General features: G+C 41.9%; 1 long non-coding RNA gene across 1 annotated transcript in view; it reads left to right on the top strand.

The window, feature by feature from the left end:
• LOC143844813 (uncharacterized) overlaps window positions 1–21,517 on the top strand; it is a 31,853-nt gene extending 10,336 nt beyond the window's left edge. The window contains exons 2-3 of the long non-coding RNA XR_013234144.1: window positions 19,596–19,658; window positions 21,435–21,517. This is a non-coding gene — a long non-coding RNA (uncharacterized LOC143844813). The remainder of the gene's footprint in view (window positions 1–19,595; window positions 19,659–21,434) is intronic.
• Window positions 21,518–22,853: the final 1,336 nt, after the last annotated feature.

Below are 22,853 nucleotides of genomic sequence, written 5' to 3'. Positions count from 1 at the left end.
TCCCCGCCCCCCCCCGCGCAGTAAAAACTTCCCAGGCCGCAAGCTTGCGGCCTGGGAAGCTTCTTACCGCGGGAGGGCGGGGAGAGGTAATCAGGGCCGGGCCACGCCTGCGCATCGGGCCGCGGCCGCGCATTTGCACATGCACCATGCGCGGCCGAAATGCCCTGCCGGTCCCCAGCCTCAGAAAGGTTGGGGACCACTGGTTTACAATATTTAAAAATCAAAATAAGCACATAGTAACAATAGTAACAATAAAATCAATATTTGTTGTTGTTATGTGCGAAGTCGTGTCCGACCCATCGCGACCCCATGGACAATGATCCTCCAGGCCTTCCTGTCCTCTACCATTCCCCGGAGTCCATTTAAGTTTGCACCTACTGCTTCAGTGACTCCATCCAGCCACCTCATTCTCTGTCGTCCCCTTCTTCTTTTGCCCTCGATCGCTCCCAGCATTAGGCTCTTCTCCAGGGAGTCCTTCCTTCTCATGAGGTGGCCAAAATATTTGAGTTTCATCTTCAGGATCTGGCCTTCTAAAGAGCAGTCAGGGCTGATCTCCTCTAGGACTGACCGGTTTGTTCGCCTTGCAGTCCAAGGGACTCGCAAGAGTCTTCTCCAGCACCAGAGTTCAAAAGCCTCAATTCTTTGACGCTCGGCCTTCCTTATGGTCCAACTTTCGCAGCCATACATTGCAACTGGGAAGACCATAGCATTGACTAAACGCACTTTTGTTGGCAGGGTGATGTCTCTGCTTTTTAGGATGCTCTCTAGATTTGCCATAGCTTTCCTCCCCAGGAGCAAGCGTCTTTTAATTTCTTTGCTGCAGTCCCCATCTGCAGTGATCTTGGAGCCCAGGAAAATAAAATCTGTCACTATCTCCATTTCTTCCCCTTCTATTTGCCAGGAATTGAGAGGGCCGGATGCCATGATCTTTGTTTTCTTGATGTTGAGTTTCAAGCCAACTTTTGCACTCTCCTCCTTCACCCGCATCAACAGGCTCTTTAGTTCCTCTTCACTTTCTGCCATTAGAGTGGTATCATCTGCATATCTGAGGTTGTTGATATTTCTCCCTGCAATCTTGATCCCAATTTGTGACTCCTCTAATCCCGCATTTCTCATGATGTGCTCTGCATACAAGTTAAATAGGCAAGGCGACAGTATACAGCCTTGCCGAACTCCTTTCTCAATTTTGAACCAGTCAGTGATTCCATGTTCAGTTCTCACTGTTGCTTCTTGACCTGCATATAAATTTCTCAAGAGACAAATAAGATGCTCTGGTATTCCCATCTCTTTAAGAACTTGCCACAATTTGTTGTGCTCCACACAATCAAAGGCTTTAGCATAGTCAATGAAGCAGAAGTAGACGTTCTTCTGGTACTCCCTAGCTTTCTCCATGATCCAGCGTATGTTGGCAATTTGATCTCTAGTTCCTCTGCCTCTTCAAAATCCTGCCTGTACTTCTGGAAGTTCTCGGTCCACATATTGCTGGAGCCTAGCTTGTAGGATTTTGAGCATAACTTTGCTAGCATGAGAAATTAGTGCAATAGTGCGGTAGTTTGAACATTCTTTGGCATTGCCCTTCTTTGGGATTGGAATGTAAACTGACCTTTTCCAATCCTGTGGCCATTGTTGCGTTTTCCAAATTTGCTGGCATATTGAGTGTAGCACTTTTACTGCATCGTCCTTTAAGATTTTGAATAGTTCAACTGGAATGCTGTCATTACCACTAGCTTTATTGTTGCTCAGACTTCCTAAGGCCCATTTGACTTCACATTCCAGGATGTCTGGCTCCAGGTCAGTAACTACCCCATTGTGGTCATCAGGGATGTTAAGCTCGCTCTTGTATAGTTCTTCTGTATAATTTTGCCACCTTTGTTTAATCTCTTCTGCTTCTGTGAGGTCCCTACCATTTTGGTCCCTTATCATACCCACCTTTGCATGAAACGTTCTCTTCATATCTCCAATTTTCTTGAAAAGATCTCTGGTCCTCCCCATTCTATTGTTTTCTTCTATTTGTTTGCACTGTTCATTTAAGAAGGCATTCTTATCTCTTCTAGCTTTTCTCTGGAATTCTGCATTCAATTGGGTGTATCTTTCTCTTTCTCCCTTGCCTTTCACTTCCCTTCTCTCCTTAGCTATTTGTAAAGCTTCCTCAGACAGCCATTTTGATTTCTTGCATTTCTTTTTCTTTGGGATGGTTTTAGTTGCTACCTCTTGTACAATGTTGCGAACCTCCGTCCATAGTTCTTCAGGCACTCTGTCTATGTGATCTAATTCCTTAAATCTATTTGTCACCTCCACTGTGTATTCGTCGGGGATATGATTTAGTTCATACCTGAGTGGCCTAGTGCTTTTCCCTACTTTCTTCAATTTAAGCCTAAATTTTGCAACAAGAAGCTCATGATCTGAACCACAATCAGCTCCTGGTCTTGTTTTTATTGACTGGATAGAACTTTTCCATCTTTGGCTGCAGAGCACATAGTCAATCTGATTTCTGTGTTGACCGTCTGGTGATGTCCATGTGTAGAGTCGTCTCTTGGGTTGCTGGAAAAGAGTGTTTGCTATGACCATTGTATTCTCTTGACAAAATTCTACCAGCCTGTGCCCTGCTTCATTTTGTACTCCAAGGCCAAACTTGCCTGTTATCCCGGTTATCTTTTGGCTTCCTACTTTAGCATTCCAATCCCCCATGATGATAAGCACATCATTTTTGGGCGTTGCTTCTAGAAGGTGTTGTAGGGCAGTGGTCCCCAACCTTTATTAGGCTGGGGACCGGCAGGGCATTGGGCCGCGCCCGCAGGGACCGCGCGGGCCACGCCCACGAGCCGCGCCCGGCCGCGCCCGCGAATCGGGCCGCGCCCACGACCCGCGCCCGCGGGCCGCGCCCGCGGATCGGGCCGCGCCCGCGGATCGGGCCGCGCCCACGAGCCACGCCCGGCCGCGCCCGCGGGCCGGGCCCGCAAGCCGCGCTGCGCCCGCAAGCCGCACCCAGCCGCGCCCACGGGCCGCACCCGTGGATCGGGCCGCGCGGGCGCGGCCCGGCCCTGATTCCCTCTCCCCGCCCTCCCCGCAGTAAGAAGCTTCCCGGGCCGCAAGCTTGCGGCCTGGGAAGTTTTTTACTGCGGGGGGGGGCGGGGAGAGGGAGCCGCGGCCCGACGCCATGGCCTTTGCGGCCCGGCGCCGGGCCGCGGCCCGCAGGTTGGGGACCACTGTTGTAGGGCTTCATAGAACTGATCAACTTCATCCTCTTCAGCAGCAGTGGTTGGGGTGTAGACCTGGATCACTGTGATGTTGAATGGTTTGCCTTGGATTCGAACTGAGATCATTCTGTCATTTTGGGGATTGTATCCCAAGACTGCTTTTCCTACTCTCTTATTGATTATGAAGGCTACTCCATTTCTTCTGCGAGATTCTTGTCCACAGTAGTATACCTGATGGTCATCTGAATTAAATTCACCCATTCCTGTCCATTTTAGTTCACTGATTCCTAAAATGTCGATGTTCAGTCTTCTCATTTCTTGTTTAACCACGTCCAGCTTGCCTTGATTCATGGATCTGACGTTCCAGGTTCCTATGGAATAAAAATCTTTACAGCATCGGACTGTCTTTTCGCCACCAGTTACTTCCACAACTGAGCGTCCTTTCGGCTTTGGCCCAGCCGCTTCATTCATTCTGGCGCTACTCGTACTAGCCGTCTGCTCATCCCCAGTAGCATATTGGACACCTTCCGACCTGAGGGGCTCATCTTCCAGCGTCATATCGTTATGCCTATTGGAACTGTCCATAGAGTTTTCATGGCAAAGATACTGGAGTGGTTTGCCATTTCCTTCTCCAGTGGATCACCTTTTGTCAGAGCTCTCAGCTATGACCTGTCCGTCTTGGGTGGCCCTGCACGGTATAGCTCATAGCTTCACTGAACTACGCAAGCCCCCTTGCCACAACAAGGCAGCGATCCTTGAAGGGGGAAAATCAATATAAAAACATATAAAACATATAATATAAATATAAAAACAGTAACATCTGAACTGCAAGACAGTATGTCTTCATGGCAATTTTAAAACTAAAACTAAAATATTTTTGGACTAAATTCCTGTCCTAACAAGCTTGTTGGCTACTTTGATAGATGATTTTTAGTCCAGTGTAGTAGGTACATTTAAGCTTCAGAAACACAGATTTTAATAGCTATTTGGCATTTTCAGTACACAGACCTACATGTGTCATGAGCTATTGAACTCCTGGCCTGTAAACAGAGTTGTCCAGTTCTTGCCTGGAGACAGTGCAAATCTTTTTAATGCTCAAAGACAGCAAGACAGGGTGCTGAATCTAACCATTTCTACTGCCCACTCATCTCCCTTGTCTGCTTTGGGCAAAACTGGAGTCCTGTTGGCCCCACAATGCAGAGGAAAGTCATCAGAAGGTGAACCAGCAGGATGGAAGGTATAACAGATATATCCTGTCATAGTACATGGTACCTGAGACAATTTAAAGGTAAAGAGACAGATTCTAGTCATGGATTTGTCATCTCCATTTGCAAGGGACTGCTGTTTCATGGAAATCTTTTGGAAACATTTATTTTAAAATGTATTTTATTGCTATTTTATATAATTGCAAGAAATGAAATGAAATGGCTTAGAAATAAGATAATACCAACAATAATATAAAGCATATTGATCAACTAATATATATTACAGGCACTTTGACAAGTTTTCTCTGATTCAGATGGTGATCAGACTGGAAGGAGGGAACTTTTAGGAGCAGAAGTGAGTGAATAGTGAATACCAAACACTTTGTATGTACCTTGAGATCTGATCTTGTGCAGTAGTATCTACTTTTCTACTGTAGCCAAATCTTGATGCATACATTAGCATTGGTTATTTATTTTAGCAGATCGTAAATAATATTCTATTCAGTGTAAATAGAGTTTGTTGCTTCTTGTAGCTAATCAAAATAATTTATTATTTAAAAGTCTCCACCATGGTTGCTAAACTTTAAAATGCTGTTAATTGCAATATGGTCTTTCTCTCACGTTATTTAATCTGTTCATTTATCAATTGATGTCACTGTTCAAATCCAAATGCAATTTAATCTCTTGCTATTTTTCTGAGATAATATAGCTGAACTAAATGATATAACAGAAAGGGAATATTTCATGCAGCGCCATCTTATTTGAAGGCCACAAATGACACCAAAAATCAGGATCATAACTTATGTATAGATAGAGCTTTGACTTTAATTCCTTTGACTTTTATCTCAAGTGTTGACTCTTACTACTACAAACAGTGCTTGAACTATTGTGAAAGAAGTTTCATGCTGTTATAAAACAGATTTGATTTGACTTTATTTTACTACACTAAGGACTTCTTTGTTGTTGGTTCAATGCAGACCTTCAATTATTTCCATATTTGTCCTGAGTTAATTCTCAGAACATGTGGAAGCGCTGTTGCTTTAGGGGGGTTCCCTGTCTTTCTGCTTGATCTGTAATCGAGGCTGCTTTGAACATCTATATTTTATTTTATTATTTTATTTTTTGCCTTAGGGTTTCAGGATTGATTTTTGTCAGACACAGTGGTGCATATGTTATTCTTATTTTTATTTTTTACACTATGTTGTTAAAAGAGAGATGACCGTTCCTGTTTTACGATTACCGATATTGTCTGGTGGTGTCTTTGAGATGTTTGATCTTAAACATGACATATAAATAAAAGGTAAATTTAATTTTGTCATTTGTATGTGTAAAAACCTAGGGCTCGTGAATTCAAGAAAATAAGAATATCTTTGGCTATTCTTTCTGTATGGTTTAGGTGAGGTGCTAAAGGTTTAGCAGTCTCACACCAGGGGTTCTCAAATTTATGCCATTAACTCCTGAAGTGCATCTGCAAGGCAAAGATAGAGGCACCTCCCATGGAGAAGCTCTGGTGATCAGCACCCACCTGCATGACATGATTATCCTTCCTGAAATGGTAGGCAGCATGGTGGGTGCATACAACAGGAAGAAGTTAAACTAAGTGGAAACTGGTGTCAGGACTATGCCCCTGATGCATGGAAGTAACTGTCAAGTCTCAAGACACAGTAGGGAGAGATGTGCAGCCAGCCAGATAGCAAAATGTGGTCACAGAACAGGAGCTGAGGTCAGTAGCCAGAAATCAATCACTTAACATAAGCCAAGTCTGATAAGGGCAAGAAGAAGGTTAATAGTTGCGAGCTGAAGGTAGGTCCAGGAAACAGGATTCAAGAAGTGAAAGAACAGGTTCTGGAGGTGCAGGTCTGGTAAGAATGGGATTTTGCCTCCAACCTCATTTAAGCCTGATATGTACCTAATCATGAACAGCTGTCTCATACAGCCTGAGTTCTGGAAAGGCTCTTGGAGGCCAGTTCTGCCCTGAGCAGCTAAGCTCACGCTCCTGCACCTTTCCTGCAAAGCAAAGTGCTACTTCTTATGCCATTGCTGTTTAGGCTCAGGAGATGAGGGTGGGGAGCCAGTGGTTGTTGGGGCTTCAGCAACAGGCTTGGTGTCCAAAGGCTGGAGATGTTGGGTGCTTGTTTCTCATGCTGGTTCAGGTTCTGGGCTGGGTTCTATAGGCAGTTCTGGTGCTTCTGAGGCTCTGTTGACAGTGCCTGAACCTCAGGGGCTGGTCCTGGCAAGACTCTTCCTCAAAGTGAGACATAGTTGCAGCTTGCTGGGATCTGACAATAGCTGCCAAAGAATGACCCCCATGGGGCCAAAGCACAGATACTGCATGAAGTGTGTGAGTACAGCAGAGGATCTGCACCCTCCCCATATGCAAAAACTGATCCCCATGGTCATCTGGGACAGCATTCCCAGAGCTTCATGCCAAGCAGGAAGGCATGCGACCTCACCTTAGAATCCCGTGTTACCATGAATATGGCTACAGCAACTCCCAACCTGCCACTGAACCAAAGGGGTTCTGCTTGAGTGCTGCAGATGAAGTTGTTCTGCTGTAGCTTTGTTCACTCCCCCCTCTCCCCGAGCAGCTTCCTGTTCCCTCTATTACAGCAGTTTGCTTGCAGGCCAGATAAGAATCCTGGATGGACCAGTTCTGGTCCTGGGCATTCTATTTGATATCCTTGGGTTAGGGGATGAATTGGAAGATGCTCTTTCTTAATATCTTAATTCTTGCATCCATTTTACTATAAAGTTAGCCTCTAATGCAGCAGTTCTCAACCTGGGGATCAGGACCCCTTTGGGGGTCGAACAACCCTTTCACAGGGGTTGCAGCAGGGTGAGCAGGTTGGCCAGGGGGCGCCGCCACTGTTGCCCCTGCTAGACACGCACTCTGGCCTGGCCCAGACACGACAAGAAGTTCTATTCTCAAGCCCACCTGTGTTGCCTCCCCCAAATCATGGGTTTTCTTGGCTTCTCCCCTACCCTTCTCTCCAAGGGCGACCCATAGTGGCCCTTTATTGATGTCTCAAAATCAATTTTTTCTGAGGGAGGGTGCCTGCCCACGAAAGCTGAATAAATCTTTGCTTGTCTTAAAGGTGCTCGCGGACTCAATTTTTGTTCTTCCAAATCATTGGTTTTCATTACTTGGTTTGTACCCCACCCTTCTCTCCAAGGGGGTTTCAAAGTAGCCAACATCACTCCTCTTCCATTTCATCTACACAACAGCCTTGCAGGGTAGATCAAGATAGAGCGTTTGTCTGCCTGGTGCAGTGGAAAAGAGCGAGATCGGCATGGTGGGACAAGAGGCAGAACTGAACTGAGAAACCCCAGAAAGAAAACCAGTTTGTATACAATCATGAACCATTGGTCAGTTTCGGTTTAATTTCTGTGCAAGAACACTTGTGTAGTTTTAAGGTTGGGGACCACCACAACATGAGGAACTATAATAAAGGGTTGTGGCATTAGGAGGGTTGAGAAACACTGCTCTAATGTGACCTGGATGCTTCACAAAGGGGTGGATCATGCCCAGATATGTTATACCTCCTCCCCTTATGCGAACACATAAGGGAAACATGCAGATTTTCTCTCAACATGATTGGGTAGCCATGTGGATTGCATAAGATGTTACCTGTATGTGGGGGAGGGGCTTATGGGGACAAATTTTCAAGGATAGTGTTCTTTGGGAGGGGAATGGAACCAGGAATGTAAATGGTTTGCTTGTGTATAACTGGAGTTTTGGTAATGTGGAGGAGTTGCATTGGGTTTATCTGGGAGCTCATGATGGCTATTGATGGCTCCGCTTATATGGGGGGCCACTAGAGGGTCCTACCTCTGGTAAGCATATGAAGTGCTGGATTTGTTTTGTTGTGCAAAGTTGCTTCTTTGCCATATTTATGTTACTTCTATGTAACAGAAGTGTGAAGTAGACTAAAATATAAAAACTACCTGCTTTAAAAAATCCAAATGCTATGTGATAAAAATCTATCCCCCTAATATAGATTTGAGACAAACAATTTCTGAAAACATCGAAGTGAATGAAAGCTTTGAAATATGCAGCACTGACTAACTAGAAAAATCTAAGCCTTATATGCTATCTCTGGAGCATTAAATAAATTATCTATAATTAGGCATTAAGTATAAAGCAATATTGAATGCCATATTTATGAATTATAAAATATCCTTTTGGATTTTATTTAAAGAAATAGCTACAAATGGACTTCGTGTTAGAGCTGAAAGTTGCTGTGCATTAATAATGCAGTCCTAAGCAGGGATTTACCCATCTAAGTCCATCAGTATCAGCTTTTATTGGTGAAATTCAGTTTATGATTGGGCTCTTAAAGTGCACTCCTAAGCATATAGTCAAAAGTAAGTCCTACTGAATTCGATAGGGCTTATTTCCTGGTGTGCAAACTTTGGTTTTCATGTCCTTAACAGCATGAGAGCCAGTGTTGTATAGTGGTTTAAGTGTCTGAGAGACCCAAATTCAAATGGAAGCCTACTGGATAACCTTGGGGCCAGATTAACCTGCCTCACAGTGTTGCCATGGAGATAAAAATGGAGGAGGGGAGAAAGATGTAAGCCATCCTGGGTCTCCTACTGGAGAGAAAGTTGGAGGATAAATGAATAAATATTTATGCCAATAAAGGTTTTCTGAATCTGAAGTAAATAATTAACACAAGTCACACCAAGCATAAATTCTAAAGGTAAAGGTAAAGGTATCCCCTGTGCAAGCACTGAGTCATGTCTGACCCTTGGGGTGACGCCCTCCAGCGTTTTCATGGCAGACTCAATACGGGGTGGTTTGCCAGTGCCTTCCCCAGTCATTACCATTTACCCCCCAGCAAGCTGGGTACTCATTTTACCGACCTCAGAAGGATGGAAGGCTGAGTCAACCTTGAGCCAGCTGCTGGGATTGAACTCCCAGCCTCATGAGCAAAGCTTTCAGACGGCTGCCTTACCACTCTGCGCCACAAGAGGCTCATAAGCATAAATTCTAGGTTGTTAGAAATTAAGGAAAAGGTAAAGCAAGAGTTTAAAGTAGACACCATGATCATTATGGTAAATTAAAGGTTACTATATTATTTGGACCAAGACTTTAAGCGGCAAGAAGTGAAACAGACTGAAACCAATTCATGTTGGGGGTTGGGTTGTCAGGGGTCGGGGCTAAAGAACACCCCGAACTAAATCAGAATTTTCCAGTCCATGACCACCCCAGTGCAGAACTTTCCCCTCCGTGCCTAATCAAGTGCCAAAAGAACTAGGGGGGTCACCCCCTTGCAGTTTTGGCCTTTGAAATGGCAAGGGTGAGGGAAGGATCCACACTGTAGGCCTGATCAGGATTAGGCACTCACATAATTTTAAATCATAATGGTGACTGTGAATTTGTGGTGACCATGATTTCTTCCTCACATTTCTTAGACACTGTAAAATCAGACCAACATGGCTACCCATTTGAACCTGTTCTTAGACACTGGGTAAACTAAGCCCCACTGAGGTCAGTTGCACTGTTAATCTTCAGTGCACTAAAGGATTTATGTACCTCTCAGGTTTCAATGTCAAATTTAGTGAGCATATAGCTCAAGCATTTATAAGGGAAATATCGTATTGTGCTAATGTGGAATATATTTTCATTATTAAATATTATGGTTGGATGTCTAAGAAAATGGCAATTTATTTCCTTCCTCAAGGTGAATTTTGCTGCAGAGAGAATCCCCATTTCTCAGAGGCTGCATGCCCCAGGTATTAGTGGAACTGAATGAAATCTGGCATTCATTACTTAAATTAGTACATGTTTTTGTTGCCTGACAGAAATATGTCTAGGACTGTTCAGGTTAGTAGTAAGCCAGGCATATAAACCATGTCTCAGGAGTCAACTGCTGCACCCTCCATGTTCTGTCTGTGCATTCTACTTTTCTATCCTCTGGCCAATGCAATTTAACACATATTCTTCTACAGAGGTTGGTTGTGAGCTCCTTTATCTTTGTATGGTCTCTGTTCAATAAGGTCACATGTTTGCAATGTAGCTCATGGCATTGAAGCAGTAGGTCTGTGATGAAATATGGAACAGCAGGGAATATGTGGAGGCATAATGAGAATCAGAGTTCGATGTGAAGAAAACTATGGTCACACTAAAACAGGTGGAAGACAAGTTGAGCAGAACAATGGTAGGTAGTATATCCAAGTGAAGAGGAAGATGAGAGTAGGGAGAAGAGCATAACACAAGGATAGAGACAGTGCTTGCCACAAGGTAGTCACTTGAGTGCAAGGCCTAATGCTGTCTTTCACACAAAGGTCTGAACTGGCCATTGTCCAGTAAGCAGAACTTTTTAAGGACAGATCGGTAGCTCTGATTGAAAAACAGACTCCTTTCTGAAGAAGACTTGTAGGTCCTTGTGAGCTACTTCAGGAGGTAGTCATTGGAGTTAAAATAACAAGTCTTGTGGCCTACCTCATTAGTTGTTTTTTGTTGCTTATAGTACCACAAGTTGCTTTATAGTACCACAAGACTATTTATTATTTGGGCTTCAACAGACTAACCAAGATCTCATAGGATGTACTAAAGCAGTGGTACTCCCCCTGTGGCTCAAGAGGTACACGTGGCTCTTCCAGATTTGGTTTCTGATTAGTTTTGAACCTCTGATGGCATGCTGAGAAATAAATGCACACAACAAATAACTTAGGGCACTTTGCATTTTACAATATTGTGCCTAGCGACTGGAAGGATCTGGTGAAATAGTCTCAACACTAAAGACCAGATAAGTCAGCTGGCAGCAGATGATTTTCAGAGCCTGGGAAAATAGGAGGATGAACAAAAGGAAAAGACACTGAAGGGTTCTGGGAGTTAGGCAAGCCAGGTCCCAAGTGGCATGCCGTAAGCCAGGGGGCGGCATGACAGTGGGGAGGTTGCTATGCACTTTAATAGACTCACTGCTGCCTTACTAAGCCTTTGTTTTCATCTACATCGTGGTTTGGGATTTGGCCACATTGTTCTCCCCCAAGGATTTTTGTCCAAATTTTGTGTTCCACACTGAGAGCTTATTCTGGTAGAACTTGCCAGATGAGATAATGTTGCAAATCACTGTGCAAGTTTCATGATCATGCTAATGATAATCTTAATTTAGCTATCTTAAAAAGCTTAGGAAAAATGTATAGGTAGAAAAAGCTGAACTGTACTGTGGGGATATGAAATGAATATGCCTTCATTTTTGTATTAAAATATGATACTTTTAATCCTGCTTGGAATTTTATGAGTTGCTTGTGGCTGTACCTTGCTTATTCCATTGGCTATAACACATGCTATTTAAATACAGTGTCCCTGCTTTTAGACACTATATCTTATTTCACATACCGTAGGTACTGATTTATCTCCTGTGACATTAATCATCTTATAGCAAACAGTGGAATAACTTGCAGATGCCCTCCCTCTCCTCGTTTATAAAGATAAATGTCATAACATGATGGCTGATCTTTGTTATGACACTAACCATTACACATTTAACAAATGTAGCAAAATACCACTGACAGCTTGCAAAAGCATCCATGTGTGTGGAGCGTTCTTGCAGTTCATGCCTCTAGTTCAAAACCCTGACCTGTCATATTTAGTTTCTGAGCATTTTAAATAGTAGATTTGCTCTGCGTCGGCAAACAAAAATAATTGCCTGATGTTATAGTGTCACAGTTCTGTTACTTAATGATCAGCAGCTCACCGCTGTTGTGCCTCAAGGGCAGGAGATCCAGTGAGATCCTGTAGGTGAACATGTGGAGAAAACAACGGATCTTCAATGCTGAAGCTTGAGAGGGCAACGTTTCCTAGATGAGTGAAATGGTAAACCAATCTGCTCAGGATGCATTACTGGAAATAAAGCCCATGTGTCTTACAAGGCAACACAAGTAGGAATGTAATTGTGTGTAATACAGTTTGCACATTTTTTTGTAGTAAGGCTCTGGCACTGGCCCCAACCTGGTGGAATGAGCTCCCGGAAGAGCTGAGGGCCCTGCCAGAATTGTCAGCTTTCCGCAGGGCCTGCAAGACGGAGCTGCCAGACGTATGGTTGAGGCCAGAGTAGAGAGTCTGGTGAAATCTGGTGAGAGAGTTTGGTTGAAAGAGAAGGAGGAGTCTGAATTGCAAGTGGTCCTTCATATTCCTGGTAATTCACTAACATTAATGAAGTGCCTGCATGCTAATTAATTAATTAATTTTATACTTGGCCACTCCCAGAATGCTGACTTGGGGTAGCTTTCAACCTTTAAGTCCATAAAATATACATAGTAAAATTACAATTTGTCAATAATTTAGCTGAATATAATATTGAAATATGAAAACCTTAAAAAAATTAAGAGATTACCCTGAATTAATGTTAAAGAGTTAGTGTTTGCATGAGTGTTAAGGTGTGTCAATAATGTTTGCATATTTCACAAGATATTTATTTTTTCAGGAGAGGGACTATGAAAAAAAGATCTCAGATAACAATAATCTTTGCTGTGGGGTGGTGAGAAGCATGCTCCTTTTAATCTAACTATATCCTGAGATAAAGGTCTATGATGTACTGGTGTTTTTCCTTGCTTTCACCTTGCATGTCTGTTGGGTTTCTTTTTCATTTTGTATTTTCTCTCGCTTTCACTGTTTATGTTTGTCAGCTTTTCTTTTTCATTCTGCATTGATTTTCTCTCCTTCAGTGCTCAGTTTGCTTTCCGGTTGTCGTTTCCTGTTTTTTTCCTGAGAGTAGTTTTGTGCTGGTTTTTTCCTTGCTTTGCTTCAAAGCCAAAGCATACAGATTCCCTTGGATTTCCCCCCTCCCTTCTCCCCTTCTCAGAGGACACTTCCCTGCCCATATTAAGGTCATTCTTCCCACTCTGCTGCATCTCAGCCATCCTCCCCCTTTTTTGGTGTACAAGCTCCATTATTGTTTCTTTTTCCATCATATACATTTTGGGAGTTTCTTTTGCAAGCAGGATGAGTTTATTGCTAAACTTAGTTTACTAGGGAAAAATAAAATTGAAAGATTTGCAAGTTCTGCAAGAGGTCTCATTGTCCTCCAATTCTTTGGCTACATATAGGTGGGTCAAGATGGGTATTGGGCCATGTGCCATGGATCTTGCCTAGCAGCAAGTACAGCAGCCACCAGTCATCAGCTGGTGTATGTGTGTGTATCTGTACCAAGAATGGGCTCTCACAGTACTTTCCCACAAAATGTGGCACTATTCCTCCCTCACAGTGACTTTACAGGTCCCCACAACTCCCCCATTCTTTCCACAGCCCCATGTGTCTCTAGGGAGTACTGGATGTGTTTCTCTGCTCTGTGCACTCTCTTGGCATTTGAAGGGTCAGGACCAGAATTGGGGCATGTGCCATTGATCAAGCACTTCAATAAGGGCAGCAGCTGCCAATCCTGGTGTGTGTGTGCAGTTAAGTTTTTAAAAATGCATTTAACAAAACTATTACACAGCAAACCTACACCTTCCACTAAAATCCTTGTGACTCCATCCCTCTCATGAGAGGAAACACAAAGAAATGCAGTCAAAAAAATTCATTGTGAAACTGACAAAAGATTGAGTCTGACTACAGCAGCTGCAAAGCTCCATTTTGTTTATATCTAAGGTTGATTCTCCACCAGCAACTCCCTTCATTGGCACACAAGGACTGTCTTCTTTTCCATCCTTGTTTTCCATTTTAATTTTTTGTTATAAGTGGCATGAGTCTAGCGATTATCTGGGATTATCGACTGTCTCAATTTACTGGAAAAATAGTGAGAGGAAGAAATGTGCTTCTTTCTGGCAGCTCTCAGAGAAATCTCTTTGAAAGCTCTGAAAGAGCAAAGGGAGAGAGGGGGAAGGGTAAGACCAGCAATGTAAGAGGGGGTGGAGGTAGGGGATAGTCTTTTTTCCCTATTTTTTACAGTGGCCAATAACACAAAAGAGAATCCAGTAGAATTAGATAATAAGAAAAAAGAGTTTCACAGCTACTGTAGTCAGTTTCAAAATCAGTTTGGTCAGTTTCTGGATTTAACTTATTTTTTGCCTGCTTTCCTTTATATTCCCTTTCATTGACGGAATTTAATCATGGCGATTTAAATGGGAGGCACTTATGTGACACAATTGCACAATTGCAATAGGGCAATTGCATAATTTTTTAAAAAAGCATTTGGATCCCCCCCCCCACCATACACACATCACAAGTGATGCTCCCATATCTGTTAAGAAAAACTTTGTTATTTGGTTGTAGCTCCAGAATAAATTCATTGGGGAAATAAATAATGGTGCATATGGCAGGCACAGAAATCTGATATCAAGCGTAAAGGCTTGGCTGCTTATATTCTCTACAGTAAGCTGTGTGTGCATAATAGGGCAAAGTAAGCTGGGAAATGAAGCATCTTCTCCTAGTCCACCGAGATCTCTTTTCTTTTGCCAGTGGTTCCAAGATTCTGTGTAACTCTGTTGGTTTCTCCATAGCCTGCAAAAGAAAATCATTCAAATGATGCGTGACATGGGATTCACTGACCACGGTCTTAATTGGCCTTTCTAGAATACCCCATTAGCACACTTTTCTCCAAGTACTACTTTGAAATTTAAAGACCAGAATGATGAAATCCTGGGGGATGTATGGGAAGCATGGGTAGTAGGCAGGCCTCAAGAACCCCTTTTTCACAAATCTGTATGAGATGGACTAGTTAAATAATGTGTGTTGGATTAAGCAGATGTTATAGTTGAATGAATCATTCATCAATGAGCCTTTGCTATAGGAAAGGCAGCAACATCAATCAGCATGCATTCACTTGAGGATATTTAGGGGACTGGCTATACTGGAGATACTTTCACAAATGGGAGAGGATGTTGGAAGGGCAGCTGACTTCCTGGCTGTATTATCAGCCAATTCAGTAACTACCATCACCTTCATGCGCAACTCTCTGGGTAGGGTATGGTTTGGGAGGCACTTTTCCAAGATATTAGGGCCTCTTTTGTGGACTATGAATTAGTTAGGGACTAAAGAACAATGGAGCTAAAAGATCTTTATATGTTTAGGTGTGCTAGCAAGCCTTAGATCTGGCACAAACATATATGTTGATTGGGCCCCTTCACTGACATTTTCTGCCTGTTTCTCACCATTGCTGTAAAAAAGGATTGTTTCTTATAAGCAGGACTCTCTTTCCCTGTCTGTGTTTCATATTCAGACACAGGCACACAGTTGGAGGCACTTGTTTTGTAAAAGCTGAGACTGGCTGAGAAGCATTTCCAAACTTAGAATATGAAGTCAGTGGAAATCCTAAGTTTGGAACTGTTTTTCAGTCATTATTTGTAAAAGCCTTGCTTTTCAGTACAGTAGTCCATTGTCCAAAAGCAGTTAGAGTTATAGAGTTAAAGAGCTGGAATGATGTTAACACTAGCTAAAGGAGAGTTTATCTTTGAAATGCTGAATGCTTGTAGGTGGGAAATTATGGTGGCAAATGGAAATATTGCACGAGATGCTAATTTAGTACAGTAGCAGCAGCATTTAGAATGGAATTGTAAAGACAGTAATGAACAGTGTAATTCTAAACAGAATTATACCCTTCTAAATTCAGTCAGTGGGTTTAAGAGGGTGTAGCACTGTTTAGAATTGGACAGTTAAATATACACACTTACATGCATACCTATATCACCAATATATTCATGATCCCATTCCAAATTGTGTGGAGTTTCTAGCGTCTTAGAGGATACAGCATAGTTCCCCATTTGTATTTGTAGTAATTAGAATTTATTAATTGTCCTGAAACTTAGCTCCTGTGGTAAGAGAACTTATCACAATAACACAGTTATGTATTTACTTATTTTCTTTTCTTTCTTATATTTATTATATTTATATACCACCCTCCTTTTGCAGCTCAGGGTGGTTTACAGAAAACATGAACAGGTACAATATAAATTCAATAATAGAGACAGTTGTAGTGGTGATAGGAGCAGCAACAGTTATAACCGACAGTAACAATAACAGCAGTAATGATTGCACGTTAATGTATCAACTGTAACTTAAACTGTAACCCCATAGATCAGTCAATGCAGGATTGTTCCTTGATGTATTTAATGAGCATATCTGTATGGGAATCATAGAATCATAGAGTTGGAAGGGGCCATTCAGGCCATCTAGTCCAACCCCCTGCTCTACGCAGGATCAGCCCAAAGCATCCTAAAGCATCCAAGAAAAGTGTGTATCCAACCTTTGCTTGAAGACTGCCAGTGAGGGGGAGTTCACCACCTCCTTAGGCAGCCTATTCCACTGCTCATAGAATCATAGAATCATAGAGTTGGAAGGGGCTATACAGGCCATCTAGTCCAACCCCCTGCTCAACGCAGGATTAGCCCTAAGCATCCTAAAGCATCCAAGAAAAGTGTGTATCCAACCTTTGCTTGAAGACTGCCAGTGAGGGGGAGCTCACCACCTCCTTAGGTAGCCTATTCCACTGCTGAACTACTCTGACTGTGAAAATTTTTTTCCTGATATCTAGCCTATATCGTTGTACTTGAAGTTCAAACCCATTACTGCATGTCCTCTCCTCTGCAGCCAACAGAAACAGCATCCTGCCCTCCTCCAAGTGACAACCTTTCAAATATTTAAAGAGGGCTATCATGTCCCCTCTCAACCTCCTTTTCTCCAGGCTGAACATTCCCAAGTCCCTCAACCTATCTTCATAGGGCTTGGTCCCTTGGCCCCAGATCATCTTCGTCGCTCTCCTCTGTACCCTTTCAATTTTATCTACGTCCTTCTTGAAGTGAGGCCTCCAGAACTGCACACAGTACTCCAGGTGTGGTCTGACCAGTGCCGTATACAATGGGACTATGACATCTTGTGATTTTGATGTGATGCCCCTGTTGATACAGCCCAAAATGGCCTTTGCCCTTTTTACCGCTGCATCACACTGCCTGCTCATGTTTAGTTTACAATCCACAAGTACCCCAAGGTCTCGTTCACACACAGTGCTACCTAGAAGCGTGTCCCCCATCCAGTAGGCATGCTTTTCATTTTTCTGACCCAGATGCAGAACTTTACACTTATCTTTATTAAATTGCATCTTGTTCTCATTTGCCCATTTTTCCATTGTGTTCTCTTTTGTGTGGAAGAGGGGTTCTGGTGGCCCAGTAGACGTTGCTGGTTTGATTAACCTCAACCTAATGCCCCACGGAAGAGCTGTATTTTGCAGGCCCTGCAGAAATGTACTAGCTCCAACAGGAGCCCAGTATCAGTGTAAGACAGATGGGTTTGGGATGTTTGGGTTACATAATGCATTGACTACCTGATGTGACATAATCAGGAATCCAGATATTACAGAAGAGGATAAATTGTTGCTCACGGTGCATAATACACTAACATTGAAGATATAATATGATATAGTTATCCGCTGGTTTAAAATGTGTAGCAAGGATAGAGTATGTTGCACTACAAATGCCATTGCACTTGTATATTAAAGAAATAAGAGATTCCTGTACATTAGAAATCTTTAAAGAAACACATTCAAAATCCAGTCTAGGATGACCTTGTGGTAATAACCTCTTCTAAAGGGGTAATAGCTTTTGTGGATTTTGGTGTGCTTTTCTTCTAACAATTAAACAAATACTAAGTACCGTGTGGGAGCAATAGAAGATCTGTTGATCTGGGCAAATATTTATTTTAATTTAGACCTCCCATCCTGATGGACTAGGGCCTCGGGTTAGTTGGCATTTGTTCAGTATCTTGACCTTTCTGTTTCTTATAATAGATATATATTTAAATGTTTGGATGTTGATGTTATTCTTGTTGTTACCTGCTCAAATGCTGTCAGAAGAAAATGAGCTAAAATTCAAATGAAGTCAATTATGATTTAAATATAAGAGTTTTAGTGCAGGGCAGCAGTTCCATATCTCTGTGTGGTTGAAATACAAACATAAAACATAAATATATCTGGTCATCAATGTCCCCCTTGCCTGTTAAATAAATTCATAAAATTTCTGAAGCCTTAGTTTTTTGACAGGGGCACCTGCAGTTTGAGGACCTTATAACATAATAATACTGTAATAAAGATGCATAGGGCACAACCATGAATTCAGTCAAAGTTGCCATTTCCACCCCCCTCAAGGAAAATATATAAGATATATATTTCCCCTTTGCCCTTTATGGATGACAAGAAGATTTATATTTGCTATAATATCGATAGGCATTGTTTGGAACTGTTGCCATAATTTCATCCAGTCTGAATATGGAGCCTCTGATGATTCAGGGAATTTTTTGTTTTTTGTTTTTTTGCTATTACCAGTTTTACTAATTCAATATTTGCTTTATTATTTCACCAATTCCTCCCCCCCTCCCCGCGTTAATGGGCCATGTGTTTGCTTATCATCTACTCTTAGGAATGTTAAGGGAGGAGGGTGAGAGATAGGAAGACAGAATATTTTTGCCTTTTAGTAGGTCATTTACCAAGGCCTTGTCAAGATTGTGCTGTGTTATGCTGACTGGTTTGGCCCCCTCTTAAATTTTACTGAAGCATTTATCATGTGTTTTCTCTTGTAAGCAACAAATTAAGCTACAGTGACTTTCTTGCCTATGGGGAAAAATCCCTCATTTAATGCACTCTGTCAAATAAGCCTTTGTTCTTTTCAACTAATATACTAGGCTCCTGATATAAAAAGTGTTTGGAATGAAGAAATATTTACTTCTTGCTGTGGAAAAGCAATTCCATTTTGGTGATAAATTATTCGGGAGAGGTGATGAATAAAATTTTGAATTCAGCAAGGTATTTGAAGCTCCAGCCCTCACTAGTATATGCATCAACCACAGAGCCATTGACATTATGGGCTATTGTTTGCACCTTCATTCTCAGCCTACCTCACATAATCACCCTCCTGAAGTACCATTGTGCCCTGCCCTGTATGTTTCCTAGTCTTATGTTTGCAGTGCTACCTCGTGGGCTTGATTTAAAATCACTGCGTTCCACACATTGCTTTGTTAGCTTCATGTTATCCGCATTGTGTCTTTGTAATGATGATCTTCTGTGCCCATCCTTATGTCTTCCCCTTGTTTTCCCACCAGTTCAGCTCAGCTCCTGTCCTGCTCACTTTTCCAAGGTGAAGACTGATGTGAAATTGTCTCTCCCTTTCCATCCAGCTTGTGCTGTAACATTTCCTCTATAGAATAGGCTGTGATGTCATAGAGAAGGGGACAGGGCTACCCAAATTCTCTCAATTTCAGGGAGGAGCTGCCCAGGTGTGCTGAGGGCCTGTATTCGGGAAGAGAAACAGGGAGTCCTCCACAGTGAGTAACCCCACCTTTGAGTGTTCCCAATATCCCACATAGTCTTGTGCAGTACAGTATAGTCTTCTTAACTGCCCTGTTAACATTTTTACTCAGTTTAGCTTCTGGAATATTTCCAGTTCAGTTGAGTTTCTTCCCTCTTGCCTTATCGCTCATTTCATCTCTCTTGCTATTTTGATAAACCTCTTACCATTGTTAATTTTATTGAGGTCTTGACCCATTTTCTATGTGTATGCAGTTAATCATTCAGGAATTGAAGTTCACTTGAAAAAGTGTTCCTTTCAAAGTTTGGTTTGGCTCCCAGAGCTTCATGTTCATCCTTAGTATGTGAATTTTCTCCTCCCATTCAATTAGCAACGAATAAAGTTCTGTTCTGTAATGGAATGCTGTCCTGGACTGTGGACTGGTGTGTCATGTTGGGAGTTGAAAAGGGGAAGCTGGGAATTTTAGCCATAAATAACAATAGCCTTGCATAACTAAAATGAATGACATAGAGAGGATGGTTTGTGCCAAATCCTCATGCTGCTGCAGTCAGAATGAAGTTTTATAAACCTATGACTTCAGCAGAAGTAAGCTTTCATATCTGGAGTTCATGCATACCCTGATCTTGAGACTTCAGACATTGCTTTCACGAGGGAATTACATTTGTAGCCTTGCCAGGCAATGTGTTGCAACAAGATATACTTGCAGGAGCTGAACACATTAGGCATGCTTCCTTTATAGCATTCATTGTACTAGGGGGGCCATGAAACATAGAAGTATTTCAGGAGCCCACTGAAACTGTTGGAAAGCTGCAGTGAAACTAATTAAAGATATCTTCTTTCCCACCACTTACTTATATTGGGTAATTTTGGTCCAGTATCTCTAGTTCCTTGTGGAAAGCTGTTCATGTTCGCCCTAGTTGTTGTCATGGCACTAGGAGAGCAAATTAAGATTGACTGAGTAGGAATATAGAGATGATTTCCTATTGCCAGAATCAATGTGCATGTTATAAGAGTAATTAAGAGTACAAGTCTACTCTTTAGAGTAAATGCCACTGAATAAACCTGAGTAGGATTCAGAGAAGAATGGTTTAGATTTGCTCACTCAGTCCTTTATACCTAGAGGCAATGTACACTGTCACTGCTGCCTGTGTTTGATTGGTTAAATTTCCAAGATTAGTAATATATTTAAGATGGACAAGGTGCTGACCATAAAAGAAAACAAAGCAAGTAGAAGCCTCCATATTAATTAAGCTGAATTATTGGGTATTTTCTGAATTCTTCATGAAAGGCAAAGGAATAGAAAACTGAGCTGAACTGGAAAGTATATTTCAGAAATAAGTTACAGTGCGTTTGATTTTCCATGTTAGGTTTCCAAATTTTAAAGATCCTTAACATGTTGTGTCTGCAAGTAGCCTCTATACTGCAGGTGGAGGACTTTCCTGCAAATGCAGTGTTGGTGCCCTTAAAAATGTTCAAAAAGGTTGCCAAATCATCTTCCCTCCATCCTTAAAGAAATGGCTTCTTTCATTGATAATCTTGATAGGTTTCATACTTGTAGTTCTTTACCACATAAGAATCTTCCTGTGCACTTCAGTAGGTTGATTCCTGTGATTATCAATTTAACTCTGATATCAGCTATTGTTGCTTGTTTTTGAGATTGATAGAAAACCCCAGCCATGACACTACAACCTCCCACTTTTTTATAAAGTATTGTGAAAATTGCCTGTCAATGTAACATATAAATGTATGAAATAATTACTTTTTACCATCTTACATATATATTTCTTTTTAGGCATTGGAAAAACACCCCAACTCTCCGATGACTGCAAAGCAAATATTGGAAGTGATTCAGAAAGAAGGGCTGAAAGAAACAAGGTCAGTGGTTCTATGACATTTACCTATAAATTTATATTGGTGAAACATATAATTTGTGATTGGTTTGCTGTTTATAATTGATACTCTGTTAGAGATCATAAGTTGTATTTATTTATTCATTTATTTTATTATTATATTTATATACCACCCTCCACTGAGGTTCAGAAATAAGTTTCAGTTTGATTGCATTTCCATGTTAGGTTTCCAAATTTTAAAGACCTGTGATTCCATCTGGCTAATATTACAAAGCCTTGCTATGGCAAGAGACCTCCCACCAGCAAACCCCACTGCCTGCCATGTTCCATTGGGAGGTGGAAGAAAAATAAATAAAAAATTTCTGTTGCTGTGGCAGTGTTACATCACTTCCAGGAAAAAACTAGGAGTGATGGCACTCCGCCCTGGGAATCACTGGAAACCCTGTGGTTTTACCTTAGAGTTTCTGGCAATACCTAGAACATACATTTTTAGATTGCTGTTGATGTGCTAGTGTGAGATCACTTCCAGGGGAAACCTAGAATTGATGTCACTGTACTATGGGAATCACTGGAAGCAATGTGTTTTTACCATAGAGTTTCTGGTAATACCTAGAGCAGAGTGAGATCATTTCTGGGTTTTCCCCATAAGTGATATAGTGCCATTCTATCAACAATGCCTCCCCATGTCCCTTCTCCCACCCACACCCCCAGACTCCCACAGGTTGGCAACCCTACAAAGAACAACTCTCTAGATAGAAAGTTAATTTTGTTTGGTAAATGACAGCTGAATTCCAAAAGGACAATAAGTAAGTCTAATTTTACTGCAGTTACTTTGTTCCTGCATGTTAGTGGAGATGAACACATTTCTGAAATACATTTCTGCTAACTACTGTTGCAAGTAGGAAGAAAGGCACTTGGACAACAACAAAAGCTCTGAACAGCTTTCAAAACCAGCCTAGTACAGAACATCTTTCAGCGGTATGTTTTTATGACAACACAAAAAATAACGGCTGCCAGGTTCAAGGTTTTCATTAGATGACATTTGTAGTGGCACACCTGTCAATCTTTTGGAGCCTGGATTTCTAGAAACAGAAGTCGGTTCAAAAAGATCCAAAGGCATTGTTCTGCCTTAGGGAAACTTGAATTACATTCACCATGGATGACTCTGTGAGTGACAGTGAGTATCTGTGGCAATTACTGCATCACGTCACCCTGATATTACCTGACATATACATATAGTCCTGCAAACTAAGGACAAAGATGTATCCTTGGCACCTTATGACACTGTGTGAGAATCATAAAATACATAATGTGTAGGGTATTCAAGCTACAACAATCACCTACTGAACATCATTCCTAAA

Source organism: Paroedura picta, chromosome 9, assembly GCF_049243985.1.
Source record: "Paroedura picta isolate Pp20150507F chromosome 9, Ppicta_v3.0, whole genome shotgun sequence".
NCBI classification, from domain to species: Eukaryota; Metazoa; Chordata; class Lepidosauria; order Squamata; family Gekkonidae; genus Paroedura; species Paroedura picta.
This window is presented reverse-complemented; position numbering and strand designations above follow the sequence as displayed.